Raw genomic sequence first — 23471 nt, 5'->3', positions numbered from 1 at the left:
TCCTGCTTTACATGCAAAATATCGAAGAGAGAAAATTGTGCGGCGAATCTGAAACAATAAACCATGACAACATTCTTCCAGGATGAGTGCTCCCCCGACTGAGCTTACCTTGCTGCCACTGAACTACTGCCCTTTAATCCTTAAGGATAGGTCATTTTGCTCTATGTTGTATATATGTCTTTGTTTATGCCTGCTGTCACGTGTTTAACATTTTGCATCTGTTGTGCTATTCAGTCTCTTGTCTTGTATGCACACAGTCATGTACTCTGAAGTCATACATGTAGTTTCCAGTCAGAATGAGTGATATATATGCAATCAACAAGATTGTTATTGGTTAGCTCTTAAATGCTAGATATTGCAAATCACTGACCGCGCTTTCCATTGCTGTTTGATTGTTGTAGGGGAAACTTTATCATATAATCATAATGTTATGTGGGTTTTTTTTTACAAGAAATGATTGCCAATTATGCCAACCAGCTGAATGTCCCAGAGGAGAAGGTAACCATATTGCTAGAAGAGCTACGAGCACATGCAGTACAGAAACTGGCTGAACGAGTCAAATTCAGACAATCGGGACTAGCCACACTGAAAGTGAAACTTTCTGGCCAGCTAGCTAAAAGGGTAACATTTTCTCACAGTGACATAGGTTCATAAACTTTGCTTCAACATGTGCATTTTGGGTTTTACAAACAAATTTTTTAGTGACTGTGAATGAAACCAGCAAATATTAGAGGCAGAATTAGTTACATTTCAAGTTGAATTTTATGTAAATTTAACCATCACAAAGAGAAATTACCTAATTTGATGCCAATATGTAATAGTTGTCTGTAATTAAATATTACATATTAATCGTATTAATGTTGCTGTCATGACTGTTTCAAGTCTTAGCGTGTAAAGTTCAAATAACACATTTGATCCTTGCTCTGTGTAAAGAGTGGTCCCAGATTAGCCTGTGCAGTCCGCATAGGCAAATCAGGGAAGACACTTTCCGTCTAAACTTGATTTTCTTAAAACAAAAAAGATCATAAAAGCGGAAATTGTCGTTCCTTATTAGCCTGTGTGGACTGCACAGGCGAATCTGGGACGACACTTTACACACATGCATTAAACCCTTTTTTTCACAGAGCATGGCCCATTTACATACATTTGGTGTTTTGGTATTTCTATAAAACCATGGCTTTGTGACAATACCTTTCAGTGTTATGTATTTAGAAAATTAACCATACTCTCACCCTATTTGTTACAGAGTCCACAGACTGTTCACTCCATGGAGATTGCCCTATCTTCCAAAGGCATTCAACTGCGTGAGATGGTGGCAGAACTTGTTGGTCACCCAGGAGACCAGATGAAGCTGATTTCTTCAGGGGTGGTCATCAAAGTCCAAGTCCCATTACATGAGCATGGGGTTATGGTGAAACATACTTCAAATGAGATTTTTATTCATGCTAGAATGTTTAAATTTAATATGTTTGAATTGATAACCATATACTGTTGCACAGTTTATCACATACCAAAATGCATGTTAGCTTGTCACTTGCATCCTACGAGCTAGGTTCAGACTTGATGTATTACCAACCAGTAAATGTTTTAATAATCTGCAAATAGTGATGCTTTATGGTACATCAAATGATGAGAATTTGGATTACAATTTATTTAAATAAACATTGAACATTTCAAAGTTAGTAAACTTTTACAAAAATGAAAAATTATCTTTCACTGGTTGCATATATCATTAACTGTACTAGAGACAGCATTTCATTCTTTATTTCCTGAGCTCCATCTTTTAATAAAACAGTTCAGTAAATTTGGAATATTCTATATACTGTATGAGCCTTGCTCTGAGAAAACAGGGATTAATGAATGTGCATAAAGTGGTGTCCTGATTAGCCTGTGCAGTCTGTGTAGGCTATTTAGTGACCATACTTTCCATCAAGACTGGTCTTGTTTTTTATTTACAAGAGAAGAACATTAAACATAATATTTCTTTAAAGCAGAAAGTGTTGGCTCTGCTGAGCCTGTGAAGACTGCACATGCCTAATTGGGACAACACTACACTCATGAATAAAGCCCCATATTCCCAGAGCGAGGTTCATATGTGACTATGACCATTTCAGAACGGCAGCACGATGCTGGTGCTTTGTTAGACAGTCAGTCAGGCTGAAGCACAGGCTGATGAGCAACTGAAACATGACCTCCAAGACTTCAGACATGCAGCTGAACTGCTGTCAGCCCGGGCAGAGAAAGGTATATCAGCAATTAGACAGAATACGTGTGAACCTGGCTCTGGAAAAACAGGGCTAAATTCATGTGCGTAAAATGTTGTCAGGGTCGACAATGTCCGCCTAAACTTCAGAAGAGATGGCCGTTAAACAAAAAAATACAATTCAAGGGGAAAGTGTCGTCCCTGATAATAGCTGCTTATCTGGGACGACGCTTTAGGCACATGCATAAAGCCAAGTTTTCCAAGATGAGGTTTAAGTGGATCTATCCAAGTGCGTATCCCCTGTAGCAATCTGGAGTGCAATAATTGCTTCAGCTGTAGTATTTCAGAGATGCTGCAAACTTGCTGTCGCAAGTGCAGAGAATAAATAGATACATAAGGTATGGATTTACCAAGCCTCATGTGTACGGCAACAAAATACATCGTTCTTATCCAAACAGTGACCCGTTATGCCATTCCTCCTAATCTGTGGGGACGGTCCGGCATTCTGGATGTTTGTCACATCAGCAACTCATGAGACAATTTGTCCCTTCATTAATAAAAACTGATGCTACCTCTATAAGTGTACTATAAAAGTGGCAACTCTGGCTTATTTCGGGGAAAACTTACCATCTTTAGTTGATTTGTAACTCACAAAAAACACTTGCTAGCTGCCTTACCATTAGTTGTAATTGACACCTAATTATATCTTTATTTTGTCATGCTATGGTGAACATTAAAAATGCCCAGTGTATTATACAACCCAATGTTTATATTAAGCACATCTGATGCAGCCTACAAAATAAAATATTTAAATGCAGAAAAGATCTTCCCTGTCTGCTGAAAAGTCCCCCTAGGCCCTCTTGTCTCATTACAAGACAGAGAAGATCCTGAGCATACTGTGCAAATGACATAAGAGCCATTTTGGCAAGACTTAGCTCATGTTTAAGTAAGTTTTGCTATCAAGGCTCAAGTAAACCATTACAGAGTGTGATGAGATGGACATCCAGATTGCTGACCAGACCGGGAAGCCCATCAAGCTGCCTGCGGGAGAGAAAACGGTGAGCTGCTCTGTAACAATAGTAAACTATTACAGCTGTGAGAAAGAGAAAAGTGAGAGTTTCCCTTGCAATAGTGAACTATAGGGCCTGTGTTGAGGCATTATATGGAGACAGAAACATATGAGCCCTGTTCTGAGAAAATTGTCCCACCAGTTGGCACAGGCTTATCCGCGACAACACTTTCTGCCTAGACAGTATTTTTGTTAAGAAGAGACACTTTCATTAAACAAAATATTTCATAAAAGAAGGAAGTGTTGTCCCCTAATCTAGAATGACAATTTACGCTCATGCATTAAGCCCAGTTTTCCCAGACCGCAGCTCATGTTATGAAATATGAAAGTAATTTAAATTTATGTGTGAGAATATATAGAGTCAGTTTTTTCATTCATCTGACCTGAAAGTTATTTTTTTACCAATTTTGTTAATTATATCTTTGGTTTTCACATGTACTCGTGTACCAACAATATAGGTACAGGCCATAAAACCAACATTGTCTTTTTAATATTTTAAATCTTTTTTGCAAAATATTTTATCAGATTTTGCTTGCTTTTAGTTAACTTACTAGTTCAATCATTAAATCAGTAGCTGTACTGATAGTGCATATTTGCTAATAACAGTAAAATGAATTATTTTAAGGCCCTGACGTTAGCTATGGCGTTGCATGAGAAAGGAAGACAGGCATTGAAGAAAAAGAACATCACATTGGCTCTTCCACTGTTGTTAGAAGCTGACAAGGAATTTAGGTACACAAGATGTTGAGTTGTTTATGTGCTTATTTTGGCTTACATTTCATGCATTGATATGAATTGGCACAAACTGTCCTACTGTGATCTCGTATTGATCTTGCTCATTATTCTTTTGAAAAATACATTCTTGCTTAATTGCATTTTTTCCAATCAATTAAAACTTTATAAATGCAAGAGTTTCAAACTCCATGATCATTTTAGTGTGGTCAACGTGGTTTGTTTTAGTGAAATTTTATGTCTTAGTATTGTTGAAAAATGGTTATGCCTTGCCAAAGGTGGGACATGCCTTGTCAAAGGTGATTTTCTGTCTTAGTATTGTTGAAAAATGGTTATGCCTTGTCAAAGGTGGGACATGCCTTGCCAAAGGTGGGATATGCCTTGCCATAGGTGGGATATTCCTTGCTATAGGTAGGATATGCCTTGCCAAAGGTGGGATATGCCTTGCCAAAGTTGGGATATGCCTTGCCATAGGTGGGATATGCCTTGCCATAGGTAGGATATAGATTGGCCTTGCCTATCCGTCAGTCTCTCTAACTGTTCGTCTGTTACAAATGTTTTAGGGCTATATCTCAAAAACTATTTAAGATTTCAACATGAAACTTCACTGGTGTATAGATATCAAAGAGAAATAGTTTTTTTAATAAGAGCTATTGCCCTTTTTAGCTCGCCTGAGCACAACGTGCTCATGGTGAGCTTTTGTGATCGCCTTTTGTCCGTCGTGCGTCGTCAACATTTTGCCTTGTGAACACTCTAGAGGCCACATTTATTGTCCGATCTTCATGAAACGTAGTCAGAACATTTGTCCCATTTATACCTCGACTGAGTTCGAAACTGGGTCATGATGGGTCAAAAACAAGGTCACTAGGTCAAAAAAAAGAAAAACCTTGTGAACACTGTAGAAGTCACATTTGTTGCCAAATCTTTATGTTACTTTGTCAAAATATTTGTCTAAATGATATGTTGGTAGAGTTTTAAAATGGTTCCGGTCCGTTGAAAAACATGGCCGCCAGGGGGCGGGGCAGAATTCCTTATATGGCTATAGAAAAACCTTGTGAACATTCTAGAAACATTGCGCTCATTGATCTCTCGGACGAGTTCGAAAATGGTCCAGATCGGTGAAAAACATGGCTGCCAGGGGGCGGGGAAGTTTTCTCAATATGTATATAGTGGAAAAATGTGAACACTCTAGAAGTCACATTTTTGGTCGAATCTTCATGAAATTTGGTCAGAACATGTGTTTTCTGGATATGACGGTTGAGTTTTGAAATGGTTACGTTTGCTTGAAAATCATGGCTGCAAAGGGGCGGGGCATTTTCCCTTATATGGCTATATATGGCTATAGTAAAATCTTGTTAACACTCTAGAGGCCAAATTTATTGTCCGATCTTCGTAACACTTGGTCAGAAGATTCATCCCAATAATATCTTGGACGAGTTGGAAAATGATGCCGGTTGGTTGAAAACATGGCTGCCAGGGGGCGGTGCATTTTTCATTATATGGCTATAGTAAAACCTTGTTAACACTCATTTATTTTCTGATCTTCATGAAACTTGCTCAGAAGATTTGTCCCAATGATATCTTGGATGAGATCAAAAATGGTAACCTTTGCTTGAAAAACATGGCTGCCAAGGAGCTGGGCATTTTTCCTTATATGGCTATATATGGCTTTAGTAAAATCTTGTTAACACTCTGGAGGCCTCATTTATTTCCAATTTTCATGAAACTTGGTGAGAAGATTTATCCCAATAATATCTTTGATGAGTTTGAAAATGATGCCGGTTGGTTTAAAAACATGGCCGCCAGGGGGCGGGGCATTTTTCCTTATATGGCTATAGTAAAATTTGTTAACACTCTAGAGGCCACATTTATTTTCCGATCTTCATGAAACTTGGTCAGAAGATTTGTCCCAATGATATATTGGATGAGTTTGAAAATGGTAACGTTTGCTTCAAAAACATGGCTCTCAAGCGGCGGGGCATTTTTCTTTATATGGCTATATATGGGCATAGTAAAATCTTGTTAACACCCTAGAGGCCACATTTATCGTCCAATCTTCATGAAACTTGGTGAGAAGATTCATCCCAATAATATTTTGGAAGAGTTAAAAAAATGATGCCCTTTGTTTAAAAAACATGGCCGCCAGGGGGCGGGGCATTTTTCCTTATATGGCTATAGTAAAACCTTGTTAACACTCTAGAGGCCACATTTATTTTCCAATCTTCATGACATTTGGTAAGAAGATTTGTCTCAATGATATGTTGGATGATTTCGCAAATAATTATGTTTGCTTGAAAAACATGGCTTCCAAGCGGCGGTCTTCATAAAACTTTGTCAGAGGAATTGTCCCAAAAATATCTTGTTATCTCAGGTGAGCGACTTTGGGCCTTTCAGGCCCTTTTGTTTGTATGATGTAACTTATAAGGGCTATACATCTGATAGTATGAGATTCCATACAAGATTTTAACATGAAACTTTATGGGTGTATAGATATCAATAAGGAGAGATGCCATAAACAAAAACCATAACCCTACTCTTTCTTAAATAAACGTTATTGTCCATTTTTGTGTTGTTATGATGTTATTGTCATGACCTTTTCTCAAATACATGTACAATACAATATTTAAACCTTAAATTGTATGGGTGTATAGATATCAATAGAAGAGGTGCAATACATAAGAACCATAACCCTACACTTTCATAAATAAGAGTTATCACCCTTTGTTGTTTTTGGATGATGTAACTTTTAATTGTTATATCTTAGATACAATACAATATTTCAGCATGAAAGTTTATGGGTCTATAGATATTACTGTGGAAAAGTGCAATGTGCAAGAACCATAACCCTACACTTTCTTGAATAAGAGTTTTTGCCCTTTGTTGTTGTTGTTTCATGTAAATTTTGAAGTCTATATTTCAGATGCTATACAAGATTTAATAAAAAAACTTCATGGATGTATATATATCTATGAGAAGAAGCGCCATGCACAAGAACCATAACCTACAATTTCTTTAATAATAGTTATTGCCCTTTATTTCTTTCAGTTATGCAGCCATCCATAAACAAATTTATTTTGCATGGGATATCAGTTCAATGAATTTGTTTGTTATATTTAGATTTGTATCATTACGTATACTATTCTAATGATAACATAGTGCTTGAATTACATACATTCTGTTATTAAATAGTCGTTAGATTATGTATTAAACAAGTTGGTATATCTGTATAGAATTGTTTCTTCATTTAAACACTCTAAGCAATAAATTAAGTTTTCGAAATATGAATATTCATTTGCCCAAAAATGATTTATCAAATCGCTGCACCTTTCTCTTGTAAGAACACCTAACACTTCTGCCTCCCTCCAAGAGTACAATTTTATACACACATTAAGTCTGTATAAATGTATATATTTGCAGGCAGTGCAGTTAAGACATCATAAACTCTGTAGACAACTATGCAATCTTGTGTCTGGATATAGTGTGGTGTTACCTGTACCTTAAACACATGGATGATCTTCCGGATGCAGGTAGAGTGTAACCTAGCAATGAAAACACCAATTGATAATATGTAATGTCAGGATTTTTTATGTAAAGAACAATTATGAATTTTTGTTTTTTAAACATGTTGGATATACCATTTTAATTGTCTTATTGAATCTTTTTTCTTAACGAACCAATGGCATGAACTTATTCGGGAAATAGGATGATGTCAATGTCAAATGACGTCAATTCAATACAGAACTTTAAGATCTTTTTCAGTGTGTTTTCCTAAAATTTAAAGTTTGTATTTTGTTTATTAGATTCATGCAGGAATTTCTTTTTTGTATGATTTCTTTATACCATTATTCTGATTTCTGACATTATTCCTGAACCTGTAAATAAGCAGAATTATGCTATTTCAATAAAAAATATTTTTTAAAAGTCTCAGACAAAAACCAGTTACATCTACTACCCGCATTTAACTGAATTAAATTTATAATATGCCTAAGAACAGTCGGGGATTTCTACAAAAGATATTCAGTTTAATCTTCACACATGTCTGGAGGATTTTTATTTAAGGTCAATGACCAAAGCAAACAAGGATACATTTCTTTCTACTAAAGATAGTCATTGGAAACTAAATACTTTCTTAAGGATCATTTATTATGGTGGATAACTGGGACTGCTGTTCTATACTGAAATAAATAAAACACCATCAAATCCAAAGAAATGTTGATCCTTCTAGCTTTTGACAGATTTTATGGCATTTTCAGTAAATGTGATTCAAGACAGCCCTGCATTCATATGTTGATGATATCGCTACTATTGCTAAAGCAAGTGAATCATTCATAAAGTCTGAAGCATCTTCATTTCCCTTTTTTGTAGAAGAAAGACTGAGAAGTAGTGAGAACTTCTTTAACAAAAGTTACGGTTCTAGCATGGAGAGGCTCATGGCAGTCAAGGTAATCACTTGCCTTTACCCCACAATAACGGCAAGAATGTAATAGATTAAGATAATGGCAATGATGTGATAGATTGAGATAATGGTAATCAAGTGATAGATGAAGATAATGGCAATTATGTGAAAGATTAAGATAATGACAATGATGTGAAAGATTAAGATAATGGTTATTATGTGAGAGATTAAGATAATGGCATTGGTGTAATATATTAAGATAATTGCAATCATGTGATAGATTAAAATATTGGCAATCATGTGATAGATAAACAAATGGTATTGATGTAATAGATTACTATACTGACAATGATGTGATATATTAAGATAATGGCAATCATGTGATAGAGTTAAATATTGGCAATGATGTAATAAATTAAGATAATGGCCATGATGTGATACATTGAGATAATGGCATTGATGTGATAGATTAGGAAAATAGCAATGATGTGATAGATTAAGATAGCGGCAATCATGTGATAGCGTAAAATATTGGCAAGCATGTGATAGATTAAGATAATTGTATTGATGTAATAAATGAAGATACAGACAATGATGTGATAGATTAAGATAATGGCAATCATGTGATAGAGTTAGATATTGGCAATGATGTGTTAAATTAAGATAATGACAATGATGTGATATATTAAGATAATGGCAATCATGTAATAGATTAAGATATTGGCAATGATGTGATAAATTAAGATAATGGTCATGATGTGATAGATTAAGATAATGGCAATCATGTGATATATTAAGATATTGGCAATGATGTGATAAATTAAGAAAATGGCATTCATGTGATAGATTAAGTTAATGGCAATGATGTGATATATTAAGATAATGGCAATGATGTGATATATTGAGATAATGGCAATCAAGTGATAGATTAAGATAATGGCAATTATGTGATACATTAAGATAATGGCAATGATATGAAATAATAGGATAATGGTAATGATGTGAAAGATTGAGATGATGGTAGTGATGTAGTATATTAAGATAATGGCAATCATGTGATAGATTAAAATATTGGCAATCATGTGAAAGATAAAGATAATGGTATTGATATAATAGATGAAGATACTGACACTGATGTGATTGATTAAGATAATGTGATAGAGTTAGATATTGGCAATGATGTGATAAATTAAGATAATGGCCATGATGTGATAAATTTAGATAATTGCAATGACATGATAGATTAAGACAATAGCAATGATGTGATACATTAAGATAATGGTAATGATGTGATATATTAAGATAATGGTAATGATGTGATAGATTAAGAAAATGGCATTGATTTGATAGATTAAGTGTATAATTCAAGGTTTTTATGTTGATTCCCAGATATGGAGTCCTATGGACTATGGTTCCTGCACTTGTGTTTACACAGGCGCACATTAATTCCTACTTTATTTTGACAACCAAAACATTTGTGCCTATGTTGTTTTGACAACTTTTACTATAGTTCCTATGTTATTTTGACAGATAAGACCTTGGTTCCTACATTAAATTGACACCCAGGACATTGTTTCCTACAATAAGATGCACGACTTAATAACATAGAATATGCTGATCAACTATTATCACTTATAATTAGCTAACAGTTCAATATACTTAAATTTTTAACAGTTAGCTGTAAGTAACTCCAAATGAGCTGACCAAATTGAATATGCTTCTTGTCATTTCTGTACTTTATACTGCATAACATCACTAACAAGTTAAACAAAAAGCAACAGATCAAGTCCTTATGTGGTTCTCATGTTTTATTCCAATAAAAAATTACACTTCTTTTATGGAATGTTAGTTAAAAACCAATGTCTTAGATAGCAATAATGTAAGAACCAATGTCTGGGTTGTAAATATAATGAAGCAACCGATGTCCAGGTGCATCAATATAATGAAGGAACCAATGTCGGGGGTGTTGATATAAAATGAGGAACCAATGCCCAGATAGCTAATCTATAGAAAATAACAAGTTACTTCCTGATCTTTTTGTAATATATAAGGCAAGGCTAAGAATAATAAAACAGCAAGGCTTGCCGAGCCGTTATTTTATTCGTGCACAGCCTGATATATTACAAAAAGATCAGGCAGTAACCTGTTTTTCTGTTTATCATAACTATACGTCCCCGATTTAAAAGAAATAATGATCAAATCGCTAAAAAGCTGCAGTGTTAGCGGGAAAGAATATGACTTTTATCGGTTGACGTGTTAATAATGACGTCATGAGCACGCATGCTTAATATTTGTAAAAAACGTTTTTTGCTGTTTTTGTTGCATTTTGTGTTTAAAATATATTACCGGAACATCTTGGTATCAAATTGTTTGTTTTGTTGAATCTGATTAAATGTTACTAAAAATGATTACCGGTACTTTATAGTTAATTCCGAGTAATATGACCATCATCCACACATGACTGATATAAGAACTTCCTGTTGACCATGATACAAAAAATATATCAGGCAATGTTTTATCAGGCAGATATCAATGCCGTGGTATGATAAAATGTAGGAACCAATGTTAGGGCTGTCAAAATAATGTAGGTATAATTGTACGGGTGTCAAAATAACGTAGGAGTAAATATTTGCATGTGCCAAAATAAGCATATAGGAATCATTGGTTTTGGGAACGAATGTCTGGATACCGCTCAGGCAATGTGTCCAAAATTTATGTCTTTTACATCAACATTGTTTTCCTGTTAGTGGAATTGCATGTATATCTTCAATAATATGTTAATCATTTTAAACATCAGGTCATCGTGGTCATGTGGTTAACAGAAGGTCTTTTTCGTCATCCTCTCTAAATATCTTGGATGACGTTTTCCGCACAACTAGATTTTTGCGAAGATGAGACTTCCTTTAAACGAAAAATACAATAAAAGCGGAAAGTGTCGTGCCTGATTAGGATGTGTGGACTGCTCAGGCTAATCTTGGATGGCACTTAATGCACATGCATTATATTGCAGGGTTCTACAGGAGAGGAACAGGCTCTCTTTATGAAGCTCCACCTACTGCAGGGCATCGTGGCCTTCCATCAACAGCGCCTTGAGGACTCCGGGAGACTGCTCTCTCGGGCTGAGGCTGAACTGGCAAGACTTCATATCGATGAAGACAAAATCAACACCAGTGATGTACATTTTTATGCCCCCGGTAGGGTGGCATATAGCAGTTGCACTGTCCGTCTTTTTGTCCGTCCGTCTGTCCGTCACACTTTTGCATTTAGGTTTCAAAAATGCTCATAACTTCTATGTCCCTTCAGATGTAACCTTCATATTTGGTATGCATGTGTATATGAACAAGGCCTTTCCATTCGCACACACATTTTGACCTCTTTAACCTTGACCTTGAACTTAGAATCCAAATTTAGGTTTCGAAATCTGCGTTTAGGTTTCGAAAAAGCATTTTTCGGGGGCATATGTCTTTCGATGGAGACAGCTCTTGTTGTACATAAATTTCCAAAATGTATTATTTTATATTATTTTCAATAAATCATCTAATTGAGTTATGAATTTATGTATAATATTATCTTTCATAGAAAATTTGAGTTATACTTTTTTGAGTACTTTTGTAATCCAGGAAAGGTTCACAGTTGACCTTAATGCTGTAAACAAGTTATGGTCTAGAGTTGACCTTAAAGGTGTGAACCAGTTTTATAGTTTAACTTTAAGGCTTAAATCATTTGTTTACATTTGATCTGAAGGGTACAAACGAGTTATTAACAATTGAACTTAATGGCATAACCCAGTTAACCTAAAGGGTACAAACCAGTTGTGGTTTACAGTTGTACTAAAAGATGTAAACAAGTTATGATTAAAACTTGACTTTATTTGATGTATACAAAAAAATTGTTTTGATCTTATTTGTGTAAACCAGTTCTGGTTAATAGTTAACTTGAATAATGTGTCAATTTGCATTATACTTTTTTGCAGTTTAACTTTTACTATTAAGATGCAAGACAGTGCAGCTTTTAAACAATAATCAGGTGATAGCTAATTTTATATGTCTATTGCAGTGATGTGCCTGGGTTATTCAGAGGTGGAGTCGCGGCTTGGACTGAGGTCCTGTGATGGCCATGTTGCCAATGCTGTGCAGCATGTCATGAAGAGGAGGGAGGTAGGCATACTGTGTGATCTGTAACCCTTTTTACTCAGAAGAAAAGTAAAAATGGCAATATGCAACTGGATTAAAAACAGAATAGCCTGCAAATAACTCGGAGTAATGTCAAGTTTTATGTTGTATGCGGCTCATCAGTATCTTCGGTTTTGGAGTGAAGCCTTCATAACTTGAATCTAGCAAGTAAATCTTTAATTGAATTGGATTTTCTAAGGGACCTCAAAAAGGTCCAAATACGTATCTGAGAAGTAAAAGGTTAATGCTGCAGAGTTGCATTAAGAATGCATGAAACTAACCCTTAGTAATGCTTTACAGTTTCTTATTAATTGGTTTCTTCCTTTAAATGAATCATTATGAAATGGTTAACAGGTGCCTTGTTCAATAGCCTAACCCTATATGCTGTCAGGTCTGCATCATTTTTAGCGAGGCTGTTTTCGGAGAAAACCCGAGCTATTGTCATAGCCAGCTCGTCGTCCGCCTTTCGCCGTCCGCTGTAGGCATCATGCTAAAACCTTAACATTTGCAATACTTTTTTCAATATTGAAGATATCTGGCATGCATGTGTATCTCATGAAGCTGCACATTTTGAGTGGTAACATTTCAAAGTGAATATCATCCTTCAAAGTCTTGGGTCGAAAAATAAAGTCAAGGGAAGTAATAAGCTTTAAATGGACATAGTTATCTGACCTGCCCACGCATATATTTTTGTTAAATAAATCAAAGCGGCGCAGTAGGCGGCATTGTGTTTCTGACAAACACATTGTGGTAAAAGGTCAAGGTCATCCTTTACGGTCTACAGTAAAAAATACAAATTGACGGGAAGTAATAAGCTTTAAAGGAAGATAATTATTCAATATTGAACATAGCCACTTTATATATTTGGCATGCATGTGTACCTCATGCAGCTGCACATTTTGAGTGGTGAATCTACAGCCACGGTAGTGGCTTTTAATTATTTGCTACTAAAAATAGAGATTTGTTATGAAAAAGAAAAAAAACCTGGCTATGATCTCTTTTAAACCACAGGCCTTGGTTGTCAGTGATGTCTGACATGGTTGGATTGGACAAAATTTAAGGGAAGTAATAACCTTTAAAGGGAGATGATTTCTATACCTGCCAAATGATCTATATAAATTGAATTTCAATGCGGTGCAGTAGGAGGCATTGTGTTTCTGACAAACACATCTCTTGTTGGGTCACTAAATCAAAGGTCAAGGTCACTGTGACCTCTAAAAAAAAAATTCTTACAAGCTTTCGCAGCCGAGCGTGGTACCCGTTATGCGGTGCTCTTGTTCTAAGCTCCAATTATTGATTTGTAGGAGAAAGCTGAAAATGCCAGAAAGCGTCATAAAGAGAGAAAAAGGAGTCAAATAGCAAAGCATTTGGGTAAAACAGCAAATGGACAAATGTAAGTAAAATACATAGTTGAAAGTTGATTTTTTCTGGTTTTGGAGTAATTAAATGTTATATTTTTTAGTAAATGGTATACAATTGATATATTCAGCCTTTCTAAACTCATAATATAACTTGTTATACTTACCCTGCATCTCCTAAACTGTGAAATAAAACTGTAAAACTATGAAATAAAAATGGTTATAAAATATACCTAATGAAAACAAAACTGTTTTGAATTATGATTTTTTCCACTTTTACAAAGCTGCATAGAGGGTATGTTTGATTGTGATTTTTGTTAAAAAATGAAATTCTTTCGACGTTAAAAGATTGGACATATAGATGTAAGGGTTCAGAAATCAAATATTCAAACTTATTTGAACTTTGAAAATGAATTTTCCCATATATCATCAGGATTCTTTCCCATCCCTTCTTTTGATCCTCATTTTCTGAACAGTATAAGGTAAAGGAATAAGGATTCAAGAACAATTGTTGGAGAATGCTTACAATGTTTAGATTGCAACTGTTATCGTGGCTAGCTTGCTTGCCTTCCTCTAGGACTCTCAAGAATCTTGGTTGTTCTGACCAAGCAGATACAAATCTTAAAAGTATTTACGGTGTGATGTTGGTGAAGACCAAATTAGCAACAACTGTCACAATATAGAAATGCTGGGATGTGTCTCTGTTAAGAAGAGTTATAAATTTACATGGTCCCTAAAATGAAAGCACTTCTCTCTGCTTGTTTTTGGACACTTTATTCTCAGTTCCAATACTATTTATTGGATGCTTTCAGTGATTTTCAGCAGACAAATCAATGATTTTAAGCTGCTAATTCACTGGTTCAAAGATTTAACAATAGAACATTATCAATTATTTTCAATTACATAATTAGTCCTGATTTTTTTCCTTCCTAGCTAACCTAAGTACATGTGCTCATGGTGAGCTATTTTGGTCACCGTATCCTCGTCAATTGTTGTGTGTCATCATTGTTTTTGTCATACTTTTTGTCTAATCTTGATTTAACTTGGTCAGGATGTTAATCTTGACAATATCTAGCCCGAGTCCAAGTCCATGTCATGTGTGTATAAAAAAACTTTAAAATCTTGTTACCACTCTTAAGCCATGTTTATGACAGTAGACTAAATCTAGATGAAACTTAGTGAGGATGTTAATTATGAAAATATCCAGGCCAAGTTTGCATCTGGGTCACGTGCGCATAAAAACTAGGTCATGTATAGTATTTTGTTAAATCTAGCCTTTCTATGGGGCAACATTAATGACTTCATCTTTATACTGGTCAGAAGATTACTCTTGTCAATATCAAGGCAATTTATGAATCTGGGTCATGTGGGCTCAAACACTAGGTCACAAGGTTAAGTCTCCAAAAACTGGTGTAAGTTATCTCAGGTGAGGGCTTAAAGGCCATTATCGCCCTCTTAGTAAAATTTGGGATAGTATTACATAAAAATGAAATTTGCTGGTTACTGAAGAATGAAATTGCTAAAACCCACACTGATCCTCAATTCTGTATTTATTTTGGCCAATTTTCTTCTTTTTTAAATATAATACAATCAATAATGACTTCCTAAGAATACAGATTATAAGTTTTTGCATGCTTGTAGAGTCAATGTCAAAACATACGAGACGTTGATTAGGATGGGTACCCCAAGGGGGCGACTTCAGAGGCTCTCAGACAGGCAAACAATGACCTCAACCTGGCCTTAGAGGTATATGGGTGTGTTTTCAGATTTAAAAGTGTGTCCCACAAAGATCCAGTGGTTGAAACTTTTAACTTTTGGTTAATTAGGATTTTGATTTGTTGTTTGCATTTTAGGTGATTTTCTCCTTATAAATACCAATATTGCCAAAAATTTATTCTTGACTGCACTGAAATATAAAAAAGTGAAGAGTTGTGGTGAAACCAGTATGTGAGAAGAGGGTGAAGTTGTTGTCCTATCCTTGATCCTAGATGATAAAAAAATCTCACCCCTGTCTAATTAAAAATGGGTAAAGTTTGGAGAAGCATTTATCATTCTTTACTATCAAGATCTGGTAATGACTATAAAGGATAAAACCTGTAGATTTAAATTATCTTTTCTGCTTATTTTGGATAGTGACAAATAAGGATAATCAAATCCATGAGCTTTTAAAAATTAACAAGGGTTAGCTTTTGCCAATGGTTGAACATTTTAACCAATGCTCCCATTATTCCTAAGCTATTGAAGAAATACCCATTAGGATAAGATAAGCTGTTTGAACACCCATCTATGTGTTATACAGCAAACAAGCTCAGTATAATGACATTATTGTGTTGTTTATTTTGATGTCATTTTGTAGTTTTTAGCTCGACTATTCACCATAATATGATCTATACTAATTCTCTGGTTAAGGTTACCATGCAACATCTACATTTTCCTGAGAAGCTAGTTTCTTTGCATGGTCACATTTCTTGTTTTTATTTTGTAATGTTAGCTTTAAATTTACATAAACTGTTTAATAAATACAGATGTTCAACTTCAAGTATGTCCTTGAGCTCATTTTATCAGGTGACTGACATAAAACTTGGGACAGCTCTTGTTATATTATTTAAAAAGCTGCAGGAATCTATGCTCTGTTTTCTTTGAAAACAAAAATTTGATGGTAATCATCACTCTGTTCAACACCGACTATGACAAGGCTTGTGTATTCTTCAGGTTCTTCCGTCCCATCCAAAATAAAAAACCTGCCTGATCCAGAACCAAGAAAGAAAGTTTACATCACAGATGACATGATTGCTCAGGTAAAACGAGGAAATTTACAAGCACATATGTTTAAGTATGTCACTAAAAACAATTATTAAGTTGTCTGTTAAACATATTCCCTCATGTGTTATTATCCTTTAAAATTGAATTTGGGTTGTATTTGAACATAAAAAAGACCAATGAGAAAATAAGTTCTTAAATACTTCTCTGCATTCTCCCCCCAGGTGACCTGTATTGGTTTTGAGGTGGAGATGGCCAGGCTTGCCCTCTAGAAGCATGACGGTGACGTGTCCAGGGCAGTAGAGGATCTGGTGAACACAGGTGGTGTACTGCCACCGCCTCTCCCCCTGGAGGAGCAGCCAGGTCCATCAACAGAATCATCACCTACCACTCCAGAAGGTGATTTTCATGTCCATAATTACAGAGGGGGGCAGATAGACAAATGGTGAATTTGTATGTCCCACCTTTCAGATGGGGGCATATAGATTTGCTCATATCCTTCCTTCAATCCGTCAGATTTATGTGTGACTTAATTTGAATGGTGTTGTTAACAAGGATGCTACTTTACAAACGTATTATTTGAAGTTGCACACTTGGAAATATTTGGTTCGGTGCTTTTCATCATTATCAGAGTGAAAGCTCTTCATTAGGAAACAATTGACATGTTTGTCGAGTCTGCAACAGGATCAAAAGTATGTACATGCGTTAATGCGTTGGTGTAGTAATCCTTCCAAGGTAGTCCATACTTTCTCATTATTGTTGATTGTGTCATTAAGAAGATTGTCCTTTGCAGATGAAGCAGATGCTGATCAGAGCAGGAAGGACAAAGAAGCAATCAACCGCCTAGTGTCTGACCTACCTGAGGATGAGGAAGACTACTTGGACCTCACCCTCGACGAGGAGCGGGAATTCCTCAGGGAATACCAGGGCCTCGTTCAGTCACTCAGACACTGAGAGATCTCACCCTCGACGAGGAGCGGGAATTGCTCAGGAAGTACCAGCTCCTCGTTTAGTAACTCACACACTGAGAAATATCATCATTGACAAGGAGCAGGAATTCTTCAGGGAGTACCAGCACCTCCTTCAGGCAATCAGACTGAGAGATTTCACCCTGGACAGGAAGCGGGAATTCTTCAGAGAGTACCAGGGCCTCGTTCAGTCACTCACACACTGAGAGATGTCATCCTCGACGAGGAGCAGGAATTCCTCAGGGAGGACCTTGTTCAGTCACCCAGAGACTGAGATATCTCACCTTCGACGAGGAGTGGGAATTCCTCAGGGAGTACCAGGGCTTCGTTCAGTCTCTCAGACACTGAGAGATCTCACCCATGAGGAGGAGCGGGAATTTATCAGGGAATACCAGGGTCTCGTTCAGTCACTCAGACAGAATTGCGTGTGATCCCTAAAGCTGTGATATATGCAACAACTTGAGGATTGGCTATAAACTTAAACTTTGAGCACTGATGAGGAACGTGTTTTTTTATTTCGTATCGTATGTTTGACATTTGCTCTGATAATCAAGGCATACATGGTAGGGGTTACTTCTTATTAATATCTCTTCTTCATGGGATTTTGTGCCATACATATATAGTGGTTGAGTTTTAAATAAATCTTGCTTTACAAGGAGAAGACTTTATGAAGGGGCCCCAGTGATTGGACAAGAGATTATGAGGGTATATGAAGAACTGGATTTGTAACTGCAGACATCTGAATCACGGCACCAAAATGCTTTAGTGAAATTTTTAAGTGAGTCAAAGAATACTCTCAGGGTTATACATGTATTCATCTTCAAGACACATACACAAACATATCACAATGTAAGAAGACATCCTTGGATAATAAGAAAGATATGATACCTTTTTCGACAGCCAAATCGCCTTTTGCGAATGAAACTTAAAATTGGTGACATCCAAATCACCTTTTGCGAATGAAACTTAAAATTGGTTTCTTAAGAAACTGGCGATTGCCACACATGTTACAAACTCAATAAATAATCATGAAGTTACAAGTTTTGATTCTTTAAATGAGTAATTGGTACTTTACATGCAATCACCATAATTGTTATTATCACTAGGGGTAATAGATAATCCGCTGATAAAAGATCACCAAAACAGAATGCACAAGGCGAATTTCGCTTGACATCTTTTCTTATTACATGTGTATGCAGAAAGGCATCATTAGGCTTTCTTAACTTTTTAACCACTGTAACGCCCAATCAATAAGACAGTTTACTAATAAAGGCGAGGTCTACAGGTGGAGTTACAACATTTTTGATAAAGGGTTTTGCTTACTTTTGCCGACCTAATTTAGATAAATGTATGCTATAATTTCTGTATAACAATTAACATCGATTTTGTTGTTTTTTTGTTTCCTTTCTCACTTGACTTAAAAATTAATCCATGTTTTAGCGCCTAATCAAATTCGGCATGTACGACCAACAATTGGCTACCACGACCCACTGAACATCATGTCACAGATCGACGAATTCAGCTAACATTGCCCTTATGACAACCTCTTGCACTATGTATGACGTGGATATGTATGACTTAAATCCGACTGACAATCGCTGACCGATAGAAATATCCAAGAATTTCCCAGACTGTTCTCATCTTACGTACAAGAAATAATTCTGAACGTATTTCTAAAAGTTCTATTAAACACGAAAGGAACATTAAATGAATTCTGTTTAAACTCTAAAGACTAAAGAGTCATGTGTCGCGGTACCGAACTTAAGCGGGATTGGTGATTTGATGTGTGCAGCCGTGTCTTACAACACAGATTTGTCTTTATCCACACCAAACACTTATATAATCGTTATGTTTGAATGTTTATTAATTTAACCTTCAAACTCGTCATCTATAACATGATATCCTTCTATGGTAGTTTGTATCATCTCAGAAGCTGATTAAACGGGCCTTTTCACGTTTTTGTAAATTGACAAAATTTAAAAAAAAGTTTCAGATTCGCAAATTTTCGCTGTAGTTATGATATTTGTGAGGAAACAGTAATAATGCACATTTACCATGCTCTAAAATATCCATTATATGCATATTTTGATGATTTAAAAACCTGGGGATTGCTTATATAAAGTATCAAGTACATGACTCAGTGTATGAGCACGGATGGCCGAGTGGTCAAAGCGATAAACTGTTACTCCAACGGGCCAGTGGTTCAAGCCCAGTTGCGGATTACACTTTTTCTTTATTTTATTTTATTATTGTTTTAGCTCACCTGAACACAACGTGCTCATGGTGAGCTTTTGTGATAGCCTTTTGTCCGTCGTCAGTCGTGCGTCGTCAACATTTTGCCTTGTGAACACTCCAGAGGCCACATTTATTGTCCGATCTTCATGAAACTTGGTCAGAACATTTGTCCCATTGATACCTCGACTGAGTTCAAAACTGGGTCATGCTGGGTCAAAAACTAGGTCACTAGGTCAAAAAAAGAAAAACCTTGTGAACACTGTAGAAGTCACATTTGATGTTCAATCTTCATGAAACGTTGTCAAAATGTTTGTCTAAATGATATGTTGATTGAGTTCAGAAATGGTTCCGGTCCATTGAAAAACATGGCCGCCAGGGGGCGGGGCAGTATTCCTTATATGGCTATAGAGAAACTTTGTGAACACTCTAGAAGTCACAATTTTTGCCCAATCAACTTGAAACTTGGTAAAAAGATTGCTTTCATTGATATCTCAGACGAGTTCGAAAATGGTCCACATTGGTGTAAAAACATGGCCGCCAGGGGGCGGGGCACTTTTCTCTATATGTACATGTATATAGTGAAAACATGTGAACAGTCTAATGTTTAAGAAAGATAACCTGTACATACTTTATAATACTGGTAGTTAACTCCCTTGTTAAAACCTTGCTAACACTCTATAGGCCACATTTATTGTCAAATCTTCATGAAATTTTTTCAGAAGATTGGTCTCAATGATATCTTGGATAAGTTCGAAAATAGTTACATTTGCTTGAAAAATATGGCTGCCAAGGGGCGGGGCATTTTTCCTTTTTTGGCTATATATGGCTATAGTAAAACCTTGTTAACACTCTTGAGGCCAAATTTATTATCCAATCTTCATGAAATTTGGTCAGAAGATTGGTCTCAATGATATCTTGGATGAGTTCGAAAATGGTTACGTTTGCTTGAAAAACATGGCTGCCAAGGGGCTGGGCATTTTTCCTTATATGGCTATATATGGCTATAGTAAAATCTTGTTAACACTCTAGAGACCACATTTATTATCCGATCTTTATGAAACTTGGTCAGCAGATTCATGCCAATAATATCTTGGACGAGTTTAAAAATGATGCCTGTTGCTTGAAAAACATTGCTGCCAGGGGGGCGGGGCATTTTTCCTTATATGGCTATAGTAAAACCTTGTTAACACTCTAGAGGCCACATTTATTTTCCGATCTTCATGGAACTTGGTTAGAAGATTTGTCCCAATGATATCTTGGATGAGTTCGAAAATGATTTCGGTTGCTTTAAAAACATGGCCACCAGGGGGCGGGGCATTTTTCCTAATATGGCTGTATATTGCTTTAGTAAAACCTTATTAACACTCTAGAGGCCACATTTATTGTCTGATCATCATAAAACTTGGTCAGACGATTTGTCCCAATGATATCTTGGATGAGTTCGAAAATGGTTTCGGTTGGTGGAAAAATATTGCCGCCAAGGGGGACGTGGCATTTTTCCTTATATAGCTATAGTAAAACCCTGTTAACACTCTAGAAGCCATATTTATTGTACGATCATCATGAAACTTTGTCAGAAGATTTGTCCCAATGATATCTTGAACAAGTTCGAAAATGGTATCAGTTGCTTGAAAAACATGGCCACCAGTGGGCGGGGCATTTTTCCTTATATGGACTTATGAATCTTCATAAAACTTTTCAGTATATTTGTTTAAATGATATCTTGGATGTGTATGAAAATAGTTCTGGTCTGTTGAAAAACGTGGCTGCCAGGGTGTTCACTAGTCATGAAAGTTGGTAAGAACATTTTGTTCTAATAACATCTTGGGCTGCACAGAACAGGTCAGTTCCTTTGAATCTCGGGTGAGCGACTTTGTGCCTTTCAGGCCCTCTTGTTTACTGGAGCTTTTTAGATCCAATGTTTACATTCATCAATATAAAGCATTTAATGACAAACTTCAATACATGCCCAAATCTGTGAAAAGGCCCCTTTAAACTCCTTAGACCACCTTTTCCAAAATATGCAGTGTTTCTGATTTCCTGTTGTTGTGTTATTTCATGTGATTGCATAATTGATATTCGCTTACATTTTGTCCCAATACATGTATATTCATTGTATTATGTGACATATGAAGCATAAAGATTAGTTTCTTTTCTGTTCTGGCATTACAGCATTACATACTGCACGAATCCTAGGTCTTTATATATATATATATATATATATTGAATCGCTGTTTGGTTATGCCATATATTTTGTTAATATTAATTTAAGATTTTCTTCACAAAATACAATACCGTTAACTTTTTGTTTTTAATTTAAATAATCATCTACTCATTCTACCTTTTTGTGATTCAAACAAAAGTGCAGCATACATCATATATTTACAATTACTGGTTAAATGAAACACTTTAGCAACAATAGGAATGCCATATGCTGTCTAACACGTTAAGCCTTCGCGACCCCGAGCTGACACACGCTGGGTATGCGGATAATTAGATAACAGATGGCACTTCGATACCAGATAACAACAAAAGCCACGCGCGAGAGGTAAGTTCATTTTTTTAAAGTTATATAATAAAGATAAGTTTTTTTAGACAAGGCGCATGGTCGAGTTTATAAACATGTATCCTTTTCTATTGCAAAGAAAAAATCACGGAAGAATGGTAGATTTTTCCCCAAAACATAGAAAATTCGGTCGGAAAACAGCATAAACTGGATGAACAGTAAACATTTAAACAAAATAAAACTACTTAGAAATATTGCAAGAAATTGATCGATATTTCAGTATGTAGAGTAATCACTGTGCTTCGAATACTGAAATTTTGATAGTATTCAATGAAATATAAACGAAGATACAGCATGTTTAAATAGGTAGTATTTATTAAGTTGCGGATACTATGATTCCCGATATAGGGCACTTCGGATAACAGGGACTTTCAACAAATTGGGCACTCTGATAACCGAGATTTATCTTCTACCTAAAATGCATTTATGTATATTATGGCTATTCTTACAAAAAAAATATAGTACGAATCAATTTGCATTGTCAAGCCCGATACATTGGGAATCTATGCATAATGTAATTACATACACATGTAAAATATAACCAATGGCGTTGTTCGTTTTCAAAAATCTTATTACTATTAATTTATATAGTTAATATTATAAGTGCAAATTTTAAATAAGATTCAAATGCTTATTTCTGAAGTAATGTATTTCAAGTGACGACCGAAATAATTGTCAAAATAATTAACTTGTTTTTAAGTGGTAAACTGAGATTAAGAGAATTGAAAATACAACGGATCATGCGGATCAACACGACTGTGTTCAATTGAACGTATAGCAGGACTCTAGATAAGGGGAGCAAGGGATCTTAAAGCGGCCAATACATCTCATAAAATCCTTTGTCATTGGTGCTCATTAGAATCGCATCACGAAAACGATACTAATGCGTAGTCACAACATTTAAAAGAGATTGGAAAACTCCCTTTATATTGAGCTCTACTTATAGGAAGCACTTCCCTTTACACTTCCCTTTCCATTTTATTATCATATTCCAAAGAGATGAGAACATGTT

General features: G+C 35.7%; 1 protein-coding gene and 1 pseudogene across 1 annotated transcript in view; both read left to right on the top strand.

Moving 5' to 3' along the window:
- Positions 1-18793, top strand: part of LOC127853257 (NEDD8 ultimate buster 1-like) — a 165174-nt gene extending 146381 nt beyond the window's left edge. The window contains exon 16 of the mRNA XM_052387603.1: positions 17576-18793. The gene's annotated coding sequence lies outside the window, so the exon portion shown is untranslated. The remainder of the gene's footprint in view (positions 1-17575) is intronic.
- Positions 454-17864, top strand: LOC127852396 (NEDD8 ultimate buster 1-like; annotated as a pseudogene).
- Positions 18794-23471: the final 4678 nt, after the last annotated feature.

This window comes from Dreissena polymorpha, chromosome 12, assembly GCF_020536995.1.
Source record: "Dreissena polymorpha isolate Duluth1 chromosome 12, UMN_Dpol_1.0, whole genome shotgun sequence".
Taxonomy (NCBI): Eukaryota; Metazoa; Mollusca; class Bivalvia; order Myida; family Dreissenidae; genus Dreissena; species Dreissena polymorpha.
The sequence above is the reverse complement of the archived record's forward strand: the minus strand, read 5'-3'. Positions and strand labels throughout refer to the sequence as shown.